Source organism: Cajanus cajan, chromosome 8 (genome assembly GCF_000230855.2).
Source record: "Cajanus cajan strain Asha chromosome 8, NIPB_CcT2T_4, whole genome shotgun sequence".
Classification (NCBI taxonomy): Eukaryota; Viridiplantae; Streptophyta; class Magnoliopsida; order Fabales; family Fabaceae; genus Cajanus; species Cajanus cajan.
The window spans coordinates 37,451,554-37,466,162 of NC_138524.1; positions in this window are offsets into that span (position 1 = coordinate 37,451,554).

Consider the following 14,609-nt stretch of genomic DNA (forward strand, 5'->3'; position numbering starts at 1 on the left):
TTGTGCATACCTCGGTGCTCTCGACAACTGGGTAGCTGAGTATTGCCTCTTAGGCTTTGAGATGATTTTGTCTCCACAGTCCACGATGCTGCTTCGACGATTTGATGTTGATTTTGGTGCCACTGAGGGCTGGATTACGCAGGGATCCGTCTAGGGGATATGCAGTCATTCATAGGTTTTTGTGCCCCAACTTGCATTGCTTAGTTGGTACCCATGGGGAATTTCTGTTTCCTTGAGGTGTAGACACAGATGCTCTTCTTGAATTGAGCGATGCCTTATGTTTGGCTGACGTCCTTTGACGTTGGTGGAGTATCCCGGTTATCCTTATTCGGGTGACTCTTTTGATTTTCTGATTTTGTTGCCTCTGTGTAGGCTATTATCCGCTAGGGATTTTGGATGTTGATTTTTGATTAGCCTTTACTGTTAGGCGGATCATCTTGACGCTTGATTTTTGGCTGAAAGCCGATTTCCACTTGGGGAATGGTTTATTGATATTTTTTTATTTTTCTTCTTTTGTAGAGGTGCCTCTTGAGTAGGCGACTGGGGATTTGGGGATCTTATGTATCCCAGAGTATTATTTAGGAAGCCTCTACAGGCTTAGACTCACTCAACGCCTGAGTTGGAGAGCTATTTTCCACTGAGGAAGTTTTAAGTCCTTTGACTAGATATACTGCTTGGGTGATCGTGCTTCCATTGGGAATTCTGTCGATCTTGCTTTGATAGATCTAGCTGGGGATTTGTTCCGTGAGCTTGAGTTTGGGTTTCTCTGGGGAGTATTATTTCTGTGAGCCTCTCCAGGCTCAATTATTCTGTACGAGTATTATTTCGGCAAGCCTCTCCAGGCTCAGTTATTCTGAGAGTATTATTTCGGCAAGCCTCTCCAGGCTCAATTATTCTATACGAGTATTATTTCGACAAGCCTCTCCAGGCTCAATTATTCTGAGAGTATTATTTCGGCAAGCCTCTCCAGGCTCAATTATTCTGTACGAGTATTATTTCGGCAAGCCTCTCCAGGCTCAATTATTCTGAGAGTATTATTTCGGCAAGCCTCTCCAGGCTCAGTTATTCTGTACGAGGCGATTGATTTTCTAAATCTTTTGCCTTTTTTGTTGATTTGCGGCTTTTTCTGTTGACCGCTGCCATACACAAGCAATTTTTCTATTTTTCTATTTTATGCAATTGCCTCACGATAAGGTCTTTGAATGTGCAACTAATGTGTGTGATGCACAAATGCAAGTTTTATTATTTAATGTTTTTAGAAAAATGAATGGCTCTCCCTATCCTCCTTTTCTTGGAGGAATTTCTGTCATCGACGTGAGGGAATATTTTTGTGAGCCTTTTATGCAGGAGATTATGGATTTTATAGGAACCCCTCCAATTTTTCTTTATTGACCGATTATTAAGGAATTTCATACAATTTTTTAGAAAGACCAATTTAGAGGCATAATCACATGGTCAAGAGAGAAAAGAAATGAATAGATATTTTATTAATATTCACAAGTGTTTTTACAGAAAGATATACAGAAGGAATTTTCTGAAGAATGGCTGGCCAGGGTAGGCTATATACATTTTTGGCTTAAACAATTATATCTGTAATTATCGCTCTTCCCGTTCCCTTAATCGCTTCGGGTGAGATGCCTGAGCCAGGAGTGTAGATGCTGCAAGACGCTCGCTTCTAGAAGATAATCACTTGAACCGCCTTTTGGTTTTCGATTCAAGTGACCGTTGCTTGCTTTGCTTTTACATCTTATTCTTTTGCCCCTAACTTTTGCCTAGGACGTATCCTAGCGGGGATAATTTTGCCTTTGTTTTGCCTGGTACCCTTGTACTGGCGGGCTTTTTGTTTTGCCCTAACTTTTGCCTAGGATGCCCTTTTTCGGGTTTTCATCCTAGCGGGCTTATGCAAGCAACGTCTTCAAGCATAGTACTTCTTTACCACGTCAGTGTTGACTGGGTATCGAAGTTCTTCTCTATCCATGTCTGTGAGGATCAATGCTCCTCCTGAGAAGGCTCGTTTTACCACGTATGGTCCTCCGTGATTTGGGGCCCACTTTCCGATTTTGTCCTTTCGAGTTGGTAGCAATTTCTTCATTACCGACTCTCCCTCATGGTAGACTCGAGGGTGGACTTTTCTTGTCAAAAGCCTTTTTGGTCTTCCTCTGATAGGCTTGACCATGGCATATGGCGTTCAGCCATTTTTCTTCAATGAGGTTCAACTGGTCATACCGGCTTTGAACCTATTCTTCTTCAGAAAGTTTTGCTTCCATAATTACCCTTAGAGAAGGTATCTCGACTTCGATGGGTAGAACTGCCTCCATCCCATAAACGAGGGAGGATGGAGTAGCTCCTGCAGATGTATGTACTGAAGTCCTATAGCCATGAGGAGCGAAGGGTAACATCTCGTGCCAGTCTTTAAATGAGACAACCATCTTTTACACTATTTTCTTGATGTTCTTATTGGTTGCCTCGACTGCCCCATTCATCTTCGGCCGATATGGGGAAGAGTTATGGTGTTGGATCTTTGAATTCTTGGCACAGTTCTTCCCCCATTTTATTATTCAGATTAGATCCATTATCAGTGATGATTTATTTCTCCATGCTTCCACTAGATTATTCTAAAATCTTTTGGGACAAGAGAGAAGAGAAAGGAAAGATATTTTTGTTCTGAAGTTTGTGTTTTAGAGGGGATTTATTTTTCAAAAATGATTTTTGTAAGAATGGATGGCCAAGGTAGGCTTATGTGTTTAGGCTTGTTTGATTAAACACTTATGAAGTTAAAAAGTCGTGTTGTGATTCGACAACTTGGATAGCTTCCCTTGAACCTTTCTTTTTGAATTCGGTTCATGGTACCATCATGGATTTATTTTTTGTTTTTTTATTGTCCTTATTTTTGCCTAAAACACCCTTTTGTGGCGTTTTAGCGGACCTTTGTTTTTTGTTTATTTTGCAACCCTAATTTTTGCCTAGGTCACCCCTTCGTGGGATCCCTAGCGGGTTCTTTGCTCTTATTTTTGCGCAGTCCCCTTTTTGAGTTTCCTGCCGAGCTTCTTTTATTTTGAAAGATTTCTTTTTACCCATGATGGCACTTGTCAAGGCCAAGAGAAGGTGCTCCAAGTCGTCACACACACCTCCACATGAAAATGATGTGGGTTTATTATTATTAAGATGATTTTAACCTCATTCATGTTTATTCAAACAGGGTTAAAAATGATGTGGTTTAGAATTTTATTATAAGCAAGAAAAGAAGCAATGAAGAATGATTTTATTATAATCATAGTGGAAACATGTGTCCTTATTTCATCACTGATATGGGTCCCAATGTTGACCTCTTATATCTTTCGGCCATGCCCCAAATTTACAATCTCCAATTTCTCTTGACGAGCTTTTTAATCTAGCAATCTTTGCAGATCCGGAGAAATGGTCTCCACATCACTGTCCAACTCAACCCATTTATCCTCAACTTTCGGATCCCGGTCAGAGCGAACAATTACAGACACAATTATTTTATTGGTTCTGTTTAGGTTTAGAATTATTAATGTTAATGAGGAAGGAGAGAAAAGAACAAAAAAAAGAGTAATGTGAAAATGCCTCTTTATTGATATGTATTAAAACTGTACAAAAACCCTTATTTACATGAAAAGGTTCTCATGATCTCGGGTACTGATCATGAGTCCCTAAAAGAGAAATATGAAGGGGCCCTATCGTGGCTTGTTCTTCTCTCTACTCCTGCTTTGGTAGAGGATTCTTGCTCACGTCGGGCGCTGTCGAATCGAAGGTGACCCACCCGGCATCAATAAGGTCTTGGACCTTGTATTTGAGAGCTAGGCATTTCTCTGTTGAATGCCCTGGTGCCCCCGAATGGTATAGACATTTGTCTTGTGGCTTGTACCAATCGGGGTAAGGTGGGTCGATCTTCCTTGGTGGAACATGAGCTAGAAGTTTGGCTTCTACTAGCTTCGGTAGGAGATCGCTATAAGTGGTCGGAAGTTTATCAAACTTCTTCACAGGGGTGAATTGCGATCTTCCCGACTTCGAAGTGGAAGTAGCCGAGGGTATGGTTATAGCATTGACGCCTCCCTCTTTCTTCTTCCCGAAGAACTTCTTAGCTTCATATGATTGGGAAGGCTTAGCCAGCTTCCCACTTTTAAGTCCTTGTTCCACTCTCTCCCCAATGGTGATGATGTCCGAGAAGAGTGTCGTTGTGTTCCCTATCATTTTATCGTAATAGGGACCAGTCAACAAGTTGATGAATAAGGACACCGTCTCCTTATCCGACAGCGGGGGCTCTATCTGTGCCGCCAACTCCCTCCATCGTTGGGCGTACGCCTTGAAAGATTCGTCATTTTTCTTACTCAAGGCTTGAAGATCTGACCTATCGGGTGTTAGGTCGATGTTGTATTTGTAGCGCTTGAGAAAGGCGTCGGCCAACTGCCTCCATGTGTGTACTAGATTTCCATCTAGCTGCATATACCAGTTGAGCGCGGTATCAGCCAAGCTCTCTTGGAAGCAGTGGATCAAGAGCTTTTCGTTTGTGGCATATGCAGCCATTTTGCGACAGTACATGGTGAGATGACTCTTAGGGCAAGTCGATCCCACGTATTTTGGGAAATCTGGCACTTTAAATTTGGGAGGGAATTGGATGTCCCTCACCAAGCACATGTCGGCGGCATCTTTGATGTCGAAATCATGCCCCTCCATAGCCCTTAGCCGATCCTCTAGGGCGTGGAATTGTTCCTTTGAAACTTCGGGCTCTTTAATCATAATTCCAGCCCCAATAGGTATGGCGTGTGGAGGCTCTTCTTCATGCACCTCCTCTTCCTCATGATGGGACCCATGGTCACTGTGGTGAGACTCATGTACATTATGATGACGCATGAGTTCCATCATTTGCGCCATTTGTTCTTTGAGCTGTGAGAGCTCGGCTGTAAGCTTCTTATTTTGGTCCTCCAGCGCTTCCATCTTCTTGATTTTCTGCGCGCGTGTGAGGACAGAGAGATGACCAGCCACTTTCTAAAATGTTTTAATCTAATTAGTTTATTCATGGTATGAATACACTCTCGATGTGAGCTTGATAAGACTCCATCTTTAAGGCGCTGCCTTTTTAAGATGAAGGTTTATCACCCTCCCTAGCCTATGATTTCTCCCCAACGGAGAATCTCAATAGTCATGGGTCCCTTTTACTCACATCGAGAGGGTATTGGTGATCCTAAAATGAATAATTGATGAGGATGCATGAGGTCTTATTGATAATGATGCACATGCTCCTCACTTTTATTATATTTTCGCACATGGTCTTTCCTTTCATGTCATGGTATTTTCATGCATGGGGATTTATTCTTAGACCTTATCACGAGGTTATTTATTAATGCACAAACAATTGCACATAAGCATTTACACAAACAATTCACTCATCCACGAACAGTCACGAGCGAATCACGAGGTAGGGGTTTCCTGCAGAAAGGTGCATAGTCAAGGTGGTTCTAACTGTTCTCACCGGTCTGAGGCCCCCAAGGTGCCCCCATTATAGGGACCCAATTCCTCTCGTCGTAAGTCGATGGAAAGTTCCAACGCACTGTCGGACTTGAGTTCATGGTTATCACCTTGAGTGATGTTTTCCGACAACGGTCTACGGGCACCTATAGACTCATTCGACAACCGGCCGTACTAACATCCACTCCCTATGGATTACCACTCATGCCCCCGGGTATAGAGGGAACTGTTGTGTGCAAAGGTTTGTGTGCAATTTATATTGCAAACAATTGCGTAAATTTAAAAAATACAACAGTTATTAAAGCCATATAAATAAAGCATGTTATCATACAAACAAGGGGTAATAGAGTAATTTTAACTATTATTTGTTAAAAATAATCTGTCACTAAATGGGACTGACTCTCGAGGCTTCCCCAGTGGAGTCGCCATCTGTCGCCACCGGCCCGAAACGGGCTTTCGGCGTTCGCGAAGGATGGTTGGACTCTTTTATTTGTTTAAAAATATGGATTGCCAGAATGACTTATTCTCAAACTGAGACCTTGTCAAACGAGCAATTTTATTAAAAGGCTCACCAATCCATGTTAATCCCAAGCGGGACCCTCCATGGATTAGCGGTTTTCATAAAAAGGAAGGGTTCATGGAGTCGCCACCAATGTTTTACTCAAAACATTGGAAAAAGAAGTTTAAGGCAATCGATTCAAAAATCGACTTCGGCCATTACAACCAGAGTCGGGTAAGGGAGTCGGTTACGCGTGGGGAAGGTGTTAGCACCCCACAGCGCCCCTTTCGGGTTCCCTATGACAGATTATTTCTAAGAATAATAGTGCGAAATTACTAAATTACCCCTTATTTATTTATTCTAAACAATTATAACTTAACTATCTACATGATGATAGTTAAATATACACACAGAAAGCAGTAAAAGGAAGGACTTAAGAAGAAACCTTTGAAGCGTGCTTTTATATTCAAGTAAAACTGGGAAGCTTTTTGGCGTTCCCTCGCTCTACAAGCCCGCTCGCTCCCTCCTAGAAAATTTTAACTATGGAAATCCGGAGGATTTCCCTTCGACTCAGTTCGAGACTCAAGCAAAAAGCTCAGAACTCGAGAACTTTGTCGGATCAACTCTCCGAGTGATTTCTAGGCAGAGCACTGCTCAAAAAAACCCAGAATACTCAAGAAGAGGGTTAAAACTCAGTGTCAAAAGTGTAGAATGACGTCCCATTGACATCATATTTATAGGGATGAGGCTCAATACGGTCTCTAGGGGTCAATACGGTCCGTATTGAAGTTTTGAACTACAATACGGCCGTATTGAATTCAATACGGCCGTATTGAAGTTCAAAAACCTCAATACGGCCGTATTGAAGTTCAGTGCAGCCGTATTGAGTTCAAAAACCTCAATACGGCCGTATTGAAGTTCAGTGCAGCCGTATTGAGTTCAGTGCAGCCGTATTGATGTTCAGAAACTTCAATACGGCCGTACTGAACCCTTGGGAGGCCGTATTGGGCTTCATTCCCTCCACTTTCTTATTTTTTTGCTACTCTAAGACCTCTAAACCTACAGATTGTCATCCTAGGGTCTTCCAGGGTCTTCCAGGAGTCCTTCCGGCTGACTTTTCTTTGATCTTCGAGAGTCTTCGAGTTTTATTTCCGACCCGGACAATTTTAGGGGTCTACAAGAGGTCATGTGAATTTAGGGTGAATTAAGGTTACATGTGTAGTTAGATTAGCATGTAATTAGAAACACATTTAGAGTGCATTTCGGCCATGTGCAACACATGCACATGGTGTGATCCGAAATGCAACTCAAATGGCTTCCTAATTACATGCCAAATGAGCTAGCACATGGAGGTTCCGGTTTTGGCTCCTAGAATTTGAATTTTGAATTCAAATTCTAGGCGCCTAAGGTTAAGTAACCATACCATGGTTTTACTTAACCTTAGGCTAACCCAAGGTACCATTTAACCTAATTCTAACCTATAAATTCTAAGTGGCCGGATATTGTAGATACTTTTGGAATTAATTGAATGAGTTTTCATTGCTTGAAACCTCTCCATCCGAAAGTCACTTGGCTACCTTCTCTACCCTCCTTGAGTGCTTCTCTTTGTAGAGCTAGGTTGCCTTACTTCCTTGGACCTTAGCTAGAAGCAAGCTTCGGCCACCTTGAGTCTCTTGGAACTTCCATCCTTGACCAATCTCCCAAGGATCCGTGGAGACTTGAAGATAGTTCTATGTGCATCCAAGTGGAAGCACATCAAGTGGTATCAAGAGCATCCGGTTTTTGATCTTCAAGAGATAAGTCTTAGCTCTTTTCTTTTGAATTTTTGTGATCCGTGGTTCTTTGTTCTTTCTATTTTTATCTTGTGTTCATCATTTTAATTCATGTCACTTTAGAGTTTATTCCTTCCTAGATCTATTTTTTGTCTTAAAATTTGATGGATCTAGTTTCTTATGCTTGAATGATTCATTATGCGCCTATGTTATATGCTTTCATGAATCATGCTCCAATTTCTTTTACCTATTAGGAAAATTCTGCTTAAGAACGTTTTGAATTTTCTTTGAGTCATAATTGAAATTTTAATCGGTCAAATTGAATGTTTGAGTCATTTTATTTTGAAATCCATGTCTAGTAGGATTGTGTAGTTCTTTGTATGTTCATATATCTTAGCTATGCTTGTTGATACATTTTGAATTTTGTTTTGCATCTTGAAAGTATTTTTTTCTGGATTTCGCCGAGATCCATAGTCTATTGGTGTGCTCTTAATTTTTGTTTGAATTTGAGTTCATAAACTACTATTAGTTCATTAGTAGTTTTCTTAGAAATTTAGGTTTCCAAAATTTGAAAATGTCTTGAAATTTTTTCCTTATCCGTGAGAGGTTTGATCTTGTTTGCCTAAAGGAGTGTTTGAATTTGTGTTTGTAATTCAAATTTGAATCTGAATTGTGGAGCCAAAACCGTGCATGTGCAATTCAAATTAGCAAGAATGAAAAGCATGACTCATTTGATTTGAATTTGCATTTAATTTGGCTTGTCATTTTGGCACTTATTTTTTGAATCCGGTTTTGGTGTTCCTAGAAAAGTGACCGAGACTTCTTGTGACACAATCATATTGAAAGAAAAAGGCAACTCCTATTTGATTAAAAAAAAAATTAAGAAAGATCAAAAGAAAATTTAGAACAAAAGTGTTTAAAAAAAAAAAATTACTAAATCAAAATTTGAAAAAAACAAAAGCCAATTAAGGAGTTTTTGATTTCTCATCTCTTGTTGCTTAATTTCTTCTCGGTTTGTATTAGCTTTGAAGTCATTAAATTTTCAGCTATCCTATTTTTGAGTGTTTTGGTTTTGAGTATCCAATCTAGAACTCATCATAGGACAATTCTTTCTTGTGCTAGTTTCTTGTTTGTTTGAGTCATCTAAACTTGTCATCTTCTAATCAACTCTTGTCCTTTTTTTTCCTCACTATTCTTTGCTGTCCATATATTTGTTTTAATCAAAGTGTGGCCTAAGTTTGACCTAGCCTATCTTCCTAGAAGCTAGTTCTACAAGGGTCATCAAAAGAAGCCTAAGGAAAGGAGGAGAAAGGAAGCTAAAGAGCTCTCGGATTTGACTACTTCAAAAACAAACACACTAAACACTTGGCTGGAATTTTTTTGATGAAGTGCTGGAAATTTGGTGGTAGCTGGACTTGACAAACCGTGAAGCACCTTGGAGATTCATTTGAATTGTATTTGAATTTAAAAAAAAAAAAAAAAAAAAAAAAAACAGAGGATTAGTGACGGATTTAGAGACCAAATTTTACTTTCTACTTTGAAAATTTGTTGCAAAATTGGTCACTAATTCATCACTAATTTTGGTGGCTGTTTTGATTTAATTTTTTTAAGCCACTTTGTAGTTGTTGTTTAGCTTTGTTTATACCTTGTATTTGGCCATTTAAAGGAGTGTCTTGGGGGTGTCTTTGGTACACAACCATCTCTCCTTAGGGATAGAATTTTCGTTAGCACTTTGGTGGGAGTGGTCCTTGATTGATCTTTGGTATCTTTCAAGCTCTCACCCTAGGAACCGTTTAGATAGTTTAAATTGTTGCTTAATACTTGTTTACTTGCTTTCACGACTAGTATGTTTTAGTTCATCAAACATCAACAAAACAATTTCATTGAAAAGAATTTGGTAGAGATTAACTACAAAGGGGATTAGTAATTTTTACTTGAAGAGGCTTGGTTTTTAAGTGGCTCTTAGTAGCTCACCTCCCTCCAAAGTTCAATTTGTATACATAATCCTCCAAGTACTTAGTCTTAACCATTGCACAAAAACAAAATTGCTTTTAAAAGTTCATTCATAAAAAAAGATCTTTCACCTATAATGGAAGAATTTTCTACTCCTCATAGTGATACTAATTCAAGTGACAACAAAAGTGTTTCTAGATTGTCACGTGAATTAAGATCATTAAAGTTATGGCAAGAGCAAGAATTACAAGCAAAACTTGAAAAAGAAGCTCAATTTGCTCTTTTAGAGGAAGAAATTCGTTTATTAAAGGAGAAAGACAAAAGAAAACACCATCATGGTCCACATAGTTCATACGCCCATAGTTCTACTTTAGGAGAGTCAGTGCATGATAGCCTAGCTTTAGGAGATCACTATCAACCACCTCCTAGGAGAACTCATAGAACCTCTAAGCCAAGGGAATCTAGGGTAGATCTCCCTTATTTTCATGGTAAGGATGATGTGGAGGGGTATCTAGACTGGGAAATGAAAGTGGAACAAATTTTCACTTGCCATCAAGTTAGTGAGGAAAGAAAAGTGCCCCTAGCTACCTTGAGTTTCCAAGGTCATGCCATGTATTGGTGGACCTCTCTTGTGAGAGATAGGCGTCTCCATAATGAACCTCCAATTCAATATTGGAATGAGTTAAGGAGTGCCTTGAGAAGGAGACATATACCCTCTTACTACACTAGGGAGCTTATCAATAAGCTCCAACGACTCCATCAAAAAAATATGACAGTTGAAGAATATAGACAAACAATGGAGTTGTATATCATGAGGGCGGGTATTAGGGAGGAAGAAAATCTTACCATAGCTAGATTTTTGAGTGGTTTATCTTTTGACATAAGAGATAAGGTTGAGCTTCTCCCTTATAGGGATTTGGATGACTTGGTTCAACTTTGCATAAAGGTTGAACAACAAAATTTGAGAAAAGGTTATAAAGCAAGCTCATACTCATCTTCTTTATCTAAGGATAGCTACAAGAGGGAGGGTAAGAAAAATAATTTTGAAAAGAAAGATACTTTTCCCTCCAAAAATCTAGATAAAGGTAAAGAAAAAGATAAAAAAATCAACACTTCACACACTAGCACCAAGTCTAGTGAAATCAAATGCTTTAAGTGTCTTGGGAGAGGCCACATTGCTTCTCAATGCCCTAACAAGAAAGTAATGATTTTAAGGGGGCAAGACATTTATAGTAGCCATGATGAAGCTACTTCTTGTTCATCTTCAAGTGAAAATGAAGAAGAAGCAAGTGAAGAAGAGTCATGTGAGGTTACTTACCCTTATAATGGGGAACTTCTTATGATGAGAAGGGTCCTCAACAACCAACCTAGTGATACACAATCCCAAAGAGAGAACATCTTTCATACAAGATGTAACATTTCAAGCAAGGCTTGTTCTCTCATTGTGGATAGTGGATCTTGGTGCAACTGTTGTAGCACTAGGATGGTTGAGAAGTTAGGTTTGACTACCACACCACATCCAAAACCTTATCAACTTCATTGGCTTAATGATGATGGGGATATGGTAGTCAACCAACAGGTGGAAGTTGAGTTTTCTATTGGGAACTATAAAGATAAAGTTCAATGTGATGTAGTTCCCATGGAAGCTTGTCATATTCTATTAGGAAGGCCATGGCAATTTGACAAACAAACACACCATGATGGCCTCACTAATAAAATTACTTTCACTCATAAGGGTACAAAGTTTGTACTTCATCCTCTATCACCTTCACAAGTGAAGGAGGACCAAGTACAAATGAAGACCAAACGTGACCAAGAAAAAGAAAAACAAAAAAAAAAGGAAAAAAAAAACATTCTAAAAATTGATGAAAAAGAGGATCCTAGAGAGACTAGTGTTCCCTCTCTAGAGATAGTTCACGAAGAGAATTTTGATTCAAAACCTTTACATAAAACTTCTCTCTTCATTGAACCATCTTCTCATATCCTCATGTGTAGAGGAACACTAACTTGCACTGCCACATCTTTGGAAACTTCTCTCCCTCTTGTGGTTAAACACCTTTTACAAGAGTTTGATGATATATTTCCCATGGAAGGCCCAATTGGACTTCCTCCTTTTTGGGGAATAGAACATCAAATAGATCTTGTGCCTGGGGCTAGTCTTCCAAATAGACCAGCCTATAGGACCAATCCACAAGAAACCAAGGAGATAGAGAAGCAAGTACATGAGTTGTTGGAGAAGGGCTGGATTCAAAAGAGTCTAAGTCCTTGTGCTGTACCAGTCATATTGGTGCCAAAAAAAGATGGAAAATGGAGGATGTGTTGTGACTGTAGAGCCATCAACAACATCACCATAAAATATAGGCACCCAATTCCTAGGCTTGATGACATGCTTGATGAATTGCATGGGTCATCCATATTTTCCAAAGTAGATCTTAAAAGTGGTTATCACCAAATTCGAATCAAAGAAGGTGATGAATGGAAAACCGCTTTTAAAACTAAATTTGGACTATATAAATGGTTGGTAATGCCTTTTGGGCTTACTAATGCACCTAGCACATTCATGAGGCTCATGAATCATGCCCTTAGGGATTGCATTGGTAGATTTGTAGTTGTTTATTTTGATGATATTTTAATCTATAGCAAAAGTCTAAGTGATCATGTTGATCACCTAAGACAAGTTTTCCTTGTCCTTAGGGACAATCATTTGTTTGCCAATGTGGACAAGTGCACTTTTTGTGTGGATAATGTTATATTCTTAGGGTTTGTGGTTAGCAAAAATGGGGTTCATGTGGATCCCGAGAAAATTAAAGCCATCCAAGAATGGCCTATTCCTACTAATGTTAGTGAAGTTAGGAGCTTCCATGGATTGGCAAGCTTTTATAGGAGATTTGTTCCTAACTTCTCTACATTAGCTTCACCTCTCAATGAGTTGGTGAAGAAGGATGTGGTCTTTGAATGGACGGATAAACATAATTTAGCTTTTCAAGAACTTAAGCAAAAACTTACTCAAGCACCTGTTCTAGCTTTGCCTAATTTTTCTCAAACTTTTGAGCTAGAATGTGATGCTTCAGGTCTTGGCATAGGAGCTGTGTTGTTACAAGGTGGTCATCCCATAGCTTATTTCAGTGAAAAGCTTCATGGGGCTGCCTTGAACTACCCTACCTATGACAAGGAGTTATATGCTTTAGTTCGTGCCCTTCAAACTTGGGAGCATTACCTTGTCACCAAGGAATTTGTTATCCATAGTGACCATGAGTCACTCAAATACTTAAAGGGTCAACATAAATTAAATAAGAGGCATGCAAAATGGGTTGAGTATTTAGAACAATTTCCTTATGTCATCAAATATAAAAAAGGCTCTACAAATGTAGTAGCTGATGCTTTGTCTCGAAGACATGTGCTTTTGAACATCCTAGGTTATCAAATACTAGGGTTTGATGACATCAAGGAGTTGTATGAGAAAGACCTTGATTTTGCTAACTTTTATTCTTTATGTATTCAAAAACCTTACCAAGGTTACTATATTTCTGAGGGGTTTCTTTTTAAAGAAAATAAACTTTGCATACCCCAAGGATCTATTAGGAAACTCTTGGTTAAGGAGAGCCATGAGGGTGGGCTCATGGGGCATTTTGGAATTGAGAAGACTCTTTCTCTTTTGAAGGAGAAATTCTTTTGGCCTCATATGAAGAGAGATGTTCAACGATTTTGTAGTAGTTGCATTGCTTGTTTACAAGCAAAGTCTACCACAAAACCTCATGGACTTTACACCCCCTTACCCATATCCTCTTCTCCTTGGGTGGACATTTCCATGGATTTTATCCTTGGCTTGCCTAGAACCCAAAGAGGAAAGGATTCCATCTTTGTGGTAGTGGACCGTTTTAGCAAAATGGCACACTTTATTCCATGCCACAAAGTGGATGATGCAAGTCACATTGCTAAGTTATTCTTTCACGAAATTGTGAGACTCCATGGGTTACCTAAGACTATAGTCTCCGATAGAGATGTTAAGTTCTTAAGCCATTTTTGGAAAACTCTTTGGTCAAGGCTAGGAACTAAACTCTTATTTTCTACCACATGTCATCCCCAAACGGATGGACAAACTGAGGTAGTTAATAGGTCTCTCGGGACTATGTTGAGGGCAATCCTCAAAGGCAATAAAAAGTCATGGGATGACTATCTCCCTCATGTGGAGTTTGCCTATAACCGAGTGGTTCACAAGACCACTAACATGTCTCCTTTTGAGATTGTTTATGGCTTTAATCCTCTTACTCCTTTCGATTTATTACCCCTCCCAGATGTTGTTTCTTTTATTCATAAAGAAGGAACATCCAGGGCTGATTTTGTCAAAAAATTACATGAGAGGGTTAGAGACCATATTCAATCCCAAACTGAAAAATATCAAAAATATAATAATAAGGGTAGGAAAGAGGTTATCTTCAAGGAAGGTGACTGGGTTTGGCTTCACCTTAGGAAGGATAGGTTTCCTTCCAAAAGAAAGTCCAAACTCAGTCCTAGAGGGGATGGTCCTTTCCAAATCCTTAGAAAAATCAATAATAATGCTTATGTCCTAGATCTTCCTTCGGAGTATGGTGTTAGTCCTAGTTTCAATGTATCTGACTTATCTCTTTTTACAGGACTAGCTCCTTCGGAGGACCACGTTTTAGATTTGAGGACAAATCCTCTTCAAGAGGGAGGGGATGATGGAGGAGGCCCATGGGCTAAGGGCCCAACTACTAGGGCTATGGCTAGGAGGATGCATGAAGAATGGGCCCAAGCCCAAGAGAAGCCTGCCACTTTATTTTGTTGGGCTTTATCTCAAGCCCCTTAGATTAGGGTTAGTGTAGGAATGGGCCTTGGTGCCTTGTATTTTCTTTTGGCCTTGTATTTCCGGCCTT